The sequence below is a fragment of the Cibotium barometz genome, chromosome 48 (assembly GCF_041138505.1).
Source record: "Cibotium barometz isolate CiBa-2024 chromosome 48, ASM4113850v1, whole genome shotgun sequence".
In the NCBI taxonomy this organism is placed as follows: domain Eukaryota; kingdom Viridiplantae; phylum Streptophyta; class Polypodiopsida; order Cyatheales; family Cibotiaceae; genus Cibotium; species Cibotium barometz.
This window is the reverse complement of record NC_141093.1, coordinates 30,331,368-30,339,465: the sequence shown is the minus strand read 5'-3', so window position 1 is coordinate 30,339,465 and position 8,098 is coordinate 30,331,368.

Sequence of the window (8,098 nt, the reverse complement as noted above, 5' to 3'; positions counted from 1 at the left end):
TTCACCGATCGAGGGGATGTAGTTCTAGATTGCTTTTTTAGAAGTGCCTCATCATGGCCACCTGGTGTTTCATTGGAGACCCCATTTCAACATGTTATGCCGTATGTGTCTCCCTTGGCTCCTCTTACGTTGCCCTCATGGGAACAATGCCTCAAAGTTGTAAGGCTGCTATTCCCACCTACACTGTTTGGTAGAGCTCCCCATATACAACCACCTTCCTTCTTCCATCAATAGCCGCGGTGCCATTTTTTATGTAAACCATCTCTTGTAATGACAAAAAATTATTAATTTTCACATTTTTGTGATGCACTTTTGTACGCCTAAATTGGTGCTATGACATTGTTTTTTGGTATTGTTGTAACATTTTAGATACTTAAATTAATAATAGAGAGAGATGGAGAAAGATGTAGAGAGATAGAGAGGGAGAGAGAGAGAGTTTAAGTGAAAGAGAGAAAGTTTGAGGGAGAGGGAGAATGTGTTGTTATCTTTGAATGCCGTGAGTCACGTGCATAGACATTTGATATTTTTATATGCTTTCAAAAGTGATTTTTATATTAAATTTCTAGGACCTTATAAATAGAATAGAGATTGTCATGTTCCACTACTCTTATTCGAGGGATACATCCCACCCCACCCACCCCTTATTTCTTTATATTGTCATAAGGTTGGACATAAACTCTATTTTCATGGGTTCATTGACCAATCCCTCTAATACTACGACGTTTGCAACCATCTTAATTAAATCTCTTGCATATTTCATACACCTTAAAGAAAAAGAACCAAGATCGGATGCCCTTTTGGAGGTATGGACAACAACGTTCAAAGTGTAAGAGCTCTACAAGAAGCTCACAACAGAGAAGGTGGTAGACCTTGCAGACAAGAACATACTAAAGGTGAAAGCAACAACAACCATTAGGATGTGGAGAGTCTTTGGCATCATTGAAGAGGCAAAAGAGGCTCCTCTTTGAGGAGAAGTTGCCACCTTCATTGCAGATTTAAGGTAGTCAAAGTAGTCTAAGATGATAGTTGAGGTCCCATATGCTTTCATGTATTGTTGCTTGTGTTCAACATCTCGTAGAAGGTGTTTGTCATAATATGCTATAGTCTTGTAATTTTGCTTTGGAATATAATGGAAGTTTCATCTTTCTATTGTGTCTTTGTAAAAACATAGAAATGATATTGTAGTACATTGAGGGAAGACAAAGAGAGAAAGATGATAGCTGAGTCCCAATAGTTTTATAAGGTCTCAAATGCTTTCTTGTATTGTTGCTTGTGCTTAATATCTCATAGGTGGTAGTCATAATATGCAAAAGTCTTGGAATATATTGGAAGTTTCATATTTGTATGCTATCTTTTAAAAAAACATTCTATGAAATCGAAGTAAATTTAGAAGAGAGGAAGAGAGAGAGCAAAAGAGTAGAGAGACACCAAAAAAATACACCCCTTTATTTCACAAATGTTGAAATATGCAAGTGAATGGGTATGTATGAGAACAAGCCCTTAGCTAGACATTGTAAAAGGGAGTCCGTAATTGAGTGGGTAGCAGCGAGTTAGGGCTAGCTATATATAGCTCCAACACCCCCACTCAAATAAAGGTCTCCAGAGCTGGTGAGTAAAACAACCCTTGGGAGCACAAGGGAAAAAACCGAGCTCCTACATATAAATGTACAATGCCACCTTAAAGTCCATGTGCAATGTGCTTCTATATACAAAGTACAAAGAATAAATGTGCATGATGTGAAGTAATGTGTGAAGTGTTCTAAAGTCTATAGGCTATGTACAAGTCTAGACAAAATTGACATGACGTGAGATATGCTAATCTCCAAAAAGAGAGGCCGCCACAACTCCAAGTTCTGATCGCAAAAGTGTAAACCGAGCTTCATGGAGTCCTTTGGTGAGAATGTCTGCAATCATTTGATCAGTTGGACAATGTTCTACCATTATTGCTCCTTTCCTTACTTCATGTCGTCGAACATAGTGATAATGAACTGCAATATGCTTGGACTTGCTATGTTGCACGTAGTCCTTAGCTAGACTAGTAGCAGTTTGGTTGTCACATCTAAGAGGAGTGCTTGAGGAAGGAGAATGACCAATATCAGCAGTAAGCAATTGTCGAAGCCAAACCAATTCACGAGCTGCTAAAGATGCAGCTACATATTCCGACTACATATTCAGACTCTGTAGTAGAAACTGCAATACATCGTTGTTTCTTGCTAGCCCAAGATACCAAACAGCCATTGAGATAAAGAAGCAATTACCATTGGTGGATTGCATGGACAAGTTGCCCAATCAGCATACATCTGAATAACCCAAAAGATTAAGAGAAGTTAATGAAGATATGTCTTCTTGACAATGATATACAAGTCCAAAATCTGTAGTGCCCTTCAAGTACTTCAAAACATGTTTAGCTTGAGACTAATGTCTTGTAGATGGAGAGGACAAGTATTGTCCTAACAGATTTGCTCTGCAAACAAGTAGAATATCAAGACAAGTGCTCATGCCCACAAATTGAAGACAACCAACAAGATTAGCATAGGGTTGATTTAAAGCTAATGATTCAACCTCAATATTTGTAGAAGTACTCCTAGTAGAGCTTGCAAGACAAGGAGTGTCTGCCGAATGTGCAGTAGCCAATCCAAACTTTTGAACAATATCTTGGATAAACTTTGTTTGACGAAGAAGCAAAATACCATTGTGACGATACCTTTGAACTTGAATACCAAGGCATGAATGGATGTCGCCAAGATCCACCATATCAAAGGCTGAGGATAAAACCTTTTTTACTTGTTGCATGAAAGATAGATTATTAGACACAAGTATAGTGTCATCAACATAAGGGGCCAATATCACAAAATGGTTATCCACATTGCGCTTGATACAAAGATTTGGATCAGAGAAGCAAGAAACAAACCCCTGAGATGTGAGAAATTGATCAATCTTGATGTACCATGATCGTGAAGCTTGTTTTAGTCCATACAAAGCACGGTGGAGTTGGCATACAAGATGTTCCTTTCCGGGAATTGTAAATCCTTCAGGTTGCTCCATATATATTTCCTCCTTTAAGTCTCCATTAAGAAAAGCCGTCTTAACATCCATTTGATGTATTTCCAAATCAAACTAAGTTGCAAAAGCTAGTAGTACTCGAATGCTTGTACTACGAACTACGGGTGAAAAAGTGTCATGATAGTCAATCCCTGTAATTTGTGAGTATCCCTTTGCAACAACTAAAAGAGCTTTGAATTTATCAAAGGATCAATCTGCCTTTGTTTTAGTCTTGTAAACCCACATTTGATAGGAGTACGATCAGAAGGTAGATTGGTAAGAACCCATGTACCTTTCGAGATCAAAGACTTATATTGAGCTTCCATGGCTTCCTTCCATTGTTCCTTTTGTGGAGAGTACATAGCTTCTGCATAAGTTGAAGGATCAACACAAACAGCCAATACGTGATTAAAGGTTTAATAGGTGTGTGTGGGAACAAGCCCTTAGCTAGAGATTGTAAAAGGGAGTCCGTAATTGAGTGGGTAGCAGTGAAAAAGTGAGAAGAATCTATTGGATGAGAGAATCAAGGGTAGCATGAGTGAATATAGGGGTGTGGAAAGATTCTAGGAAAAGGTGCCTCCACATGTAGGGGAGCTAGCACAAATCAAGGAGAAATCAGTGGGGAGTGGGTGCTTGTCACCTTGAGGATGTAAAAGCTATAAATTGAGGCATTGGCCTAATGAGAATGTGTTGGTATTTGATCTCCCATGCCTACTCTATTGCATTGAGTGAATTGTTTACTAATCACTTGGTAATTACTCGCTAATCACATGCTTAATCATGTCTTGCCTCATATTTGATCCACCATAGCCCACTCTTGCTTGCATTTCTAACAACAACAATGTCATTGGTGCTTGAAATGATTTGGAACAAAGGGGAACTAGTGTTAAGGAGTACTCACTTTGTTTCTCAAGCTTGCTTTGCATGTAGAAGGGGTGAGTGAAAAGTACCAAATGAGCAAGTACATCAAGGATTTGAAGCCTAGTATTGGTGCCGATGTGAATGCTCCAAAGACCTCTTTCTCTTAAGGAAGCTATGACGTTGGATGAAATTTATAAGGAAAACTCTTCTTGCTTCATGCAAGTTTCAATGGTGTACTTCTCCCATACGAGATTGCACGTGTGTACTCTATGTTAATGATTATAGTTTTCTTTTCTTTGAAGATTCCCCTCTTATAGCGTTGTTTGCCTCCTGAATCATGTTTTTGTATTGTTTGGACATTGTATTCATTTAGGATAATTGTTTTGTGGAAGTCTGTGAAGGTACCATACATGTTAATGATGTTGCATCCAAGCGGTGCACATGTCACATGGAGATGGTTGCTCGAGACCTTGGCCCATCTTGGTCGGTCGTGGGTGCACAAACACGATTGGTGTGAGGGATAGGAAGTAGCTCTAGTGTGTATCAAGCATGGTAGTGCCTGGTGACTTGGACATGATTATCGGTTTTGTATGTGGCTGTCGACCTTGATTCCTAGAGTGTTCGTGCTTCTAGGAGTGGTGTGACCAGTAGAAGCAGCTCCTTTGGATGGTTACTAGGTGTTTGAGTCAGCTGTGATTGTGAGACGTGTGATTGAGAGAGGGGTCTTTCGATTAGCATAGTGGTCTAAGAGTTTTTTGGCTCAATGTGTGTGCATTGTCCCCATTTGAGGATCATGGTCATGGTGCGAGGAGATTCCTTGGTGGTTTTATAAGTGATTTGAGGCATTTTTTGATGATGCATCTATGATGATTCTCAGGCTTACGATATTTATTTGGATTTTTGAATAATTAAAAGTATTTCTTTTATTTTCATTGGAAAGAAATGTTTTTTTTGTAGAGTGTGTGTGTGAACTCTATATTCAATTGGGTGTGTAATGAAAAAGGGATTTTTGATTATGTGTGTGTGAACTTTGTATTCAATTATGTTTGTAATGAAAAAGGAAATTTTGGTTATGGGTGTATGAGTTCACACCAGCTCCATAGGCCCTATGGTAGGGCGAAAGGCTAGACCCATGGGATTGAAAGGAGCTAGGCTCATCTTATGGAATTGGTTTAAGTTGTAAAGGATCAAACACTAGAAAATGGGTGGACTGGTGGACATGTGATTATGAGTGCTTTCCAAACTGAGATGATCCAATTTAATTTAACAAACAAATACTTGGGGAAAACATGGATTGAGCGGATTATGGTAGAATGGCTGCCTTCATAATCGAGGAGTTAGGCCATCGTGTTGAGCCTTGGGGAGCCATTAATGGGTCCTACTTATGAGAATTATGAAGGGAATATTTACTCAGAGGAGTCATGTTCAATTTCTTGTGTAAGGATTATTCTAGTTTAGCTATACATGCAAGCTGCTAGATAGCTGAATGTCAAGATATTACTACATGAGGCCTTGAGTGGGATACTATAGTCCTCCATTGTAGATTTATAGAGTTATTAAGGGGTAGGGGTCTTACACAAGAAGCCTGCCATGATTCATAGAGAATAAAATTGGGAATCCCAAATGGAAAAATTAATGTAGAGGCTACAACATTTTAAGGGCAAGTTCTCTTTTAAAGATGTGTGTGTGTGTGTGTGTGTGAGAGAGAGAGAGAGAGAGAGAAGAAGAAGAAGAAGAAGAAGAAGAAGAAGAAGAAGAAGGTTTATGTAAAGGTAGATGCTCTTAAAAGGCTATGGGGTCCCCCTCCCTACACGTCTTTATGTAGAGACATAAATATTAGTTCAATCCTCTTCATTGACTATAGAGGCTTATGCATAAAACTCACACAAAGCAAAGGCCTATTGTAGAGACATAAATATTAGTTCAATCCTCTTCATTGACTATAGAGGCTTATGGAAGAAGAAGGTTCATGTAAAGGTAGAAGCTCTTAAAAGGCTATGGGGTCCCCCTCCCTACACCTCTTTATGTAGAGACATAAGTATTAATTCAATCCTCTTCATTGACTATAGAGGCTTATGCATTAAACTCACACAAAGTAAAGGCCTATTGTAGAGACATAAATATTAGTTCAATCCTCTTCATTGACTATAGAGGCTTATGCACAAAACTCACTCAAAGCAAAGGCCTATTAAGGCACATGCCAAAAAGGATGACTTATCTTTGCATAATTTAGGTGAAACTTTTCTTGACTCTAGTCTAGATTATTATTGAGTATAAGCATATCAAAAGTAATTGGGAAGTTTAATTTTCATAGGGTGATTTTAGGAGGATGGTGTGTACAAGTAAATTAGATTTACTCTACTTTTGGTTTTCTTTCTTTCAAAGCCTTGTAAGAGGATGCCCTCTAAAACTAGCTTGCCCCTCTCCTTGGTTGCAATATAATTAAAGTTCATTTTAAGAACAAAAAAAGGACTCCATGAAGAATATACCTCATTTGCCACTCTCCCTTTGATAAAAAATAACGCTTTCTCTCTCTCTTTGTTTTCTTAATTTTTCTATTAGCCTAGAATGACCTTCCAATATTTTTTTAAAACTTTTAAAACAGAAAAGTTCCAACTTTATTACAAAGAATGTAACCTATTTGACCTTCTAATGATTTTTTTGAAATTCTAAAATGCCAAAGGTCTAACTTTATGCAGAGAATAGCCTATTTGAGGGGCATAAATTTTGAGATGGCACTTTGTGATTAGCTGATTACTGAAAAGGTACACTTGAGTTATGTTTTTTGATATTCATGATTTCGGGGTTGGAAAGTTCATAAATAAAACCTTTTATTTTTCAAATTCAAAGATCTCCATGCATAAAAAAAAGAGGCAAAAATGACTTGATAATGAAAAAACATGAACGAATTATAAACAACTTACCTTGGAATTTTTCTAAACTTTTTGAGAAAGATATATTATGCAAGTTGTTTGTCTAAACATTGAGACAAATTGACAAAACCTCTATATTAGGGGTCACAAGCAACAGATAACAAAAGAGTTACGTGTCCCAAGCTGTGGGTTTGTGAGCCATGCTTGGTTTTTAATGTCTAGGCTTAACCTTAAAAAACGAAAGGAGTGCAAGTATTCCCAATTTGTATTTTCTGCACATTATGACAACAGTCAATTAATTATTTTTGAAAGTTAAAAAATGAGTAAAACAACAAAAAAACCACTAATAGTGTCAAAAAGCAAGCCTATTGGGAGGTGTGTTTGGGTAGAGGGGCCATTAAAACGACGATAGGTTCCAAAAACAACACACACCATACTCCATCAATGTTTTGGGAATTTTCGGTTGCGCATGTGTCTATTTTTGCTATGTTGAAAAATGACACACATGTGGACTACCTCCATTTTTTTGTATCCCCTTCACTTGCCACTGAGACAATTTTCCTCTTCAATTCTGCAACTACAAATTTTTTTGTAATGTTTGCCTGGTTTATTTACTTTGATATAAGTAAACCTAAATCTTGTGACGCATTCACAGCCAATAGGGTGGGTGGGCCAGTGTATATTTTCCCCTTAAGTGGTATCTTTACCCTATATGATAAGCATTACTACTTATGAGCCAGCATAGGCATCAGTAAAGGAGCGCAAACATAGGAGTGAAAGAGCTTGCATACGCTAAAACAAGTAGTAAAGGGCAACTTGGACACACAAAAAAAAGGCTTGATGAAGGTTTTTATTGATTTTTTAAAACTTAGAGAATATTCCCTCCTACTTAATGGATTAAGCTATGAAATTCAAAGACACCACTTGAAATTCATAGTAAACCTTATTCTCCCCCTCCAAAATATACCCTCCTTCTTAATGGATTAAACTACGAAATTCTACAACTCTTCCATTAAACTAGTTAGTGGTATTCTGGTTCTGGTTGTATGATAGCTTTTGAACAGTTAATAAAAATAAATATTGGTCCAAAAAAACTACGAAATAAATAAATATTATTGGTCTAAAAAAAACTACGAAATTCTGCTATTTTCCCTAAAAGAATTAAAGCAGTTTTAAGGTATTTATAACTAGGACCTATAAAGGGCGTTTGTTTAGATATATGATCTTAGAATTATATATATATATATATATATATATAATTCTATATATATATATATATTGACCCCAAAAAAAGAATTATAGATCTATAAACAAAATCAATT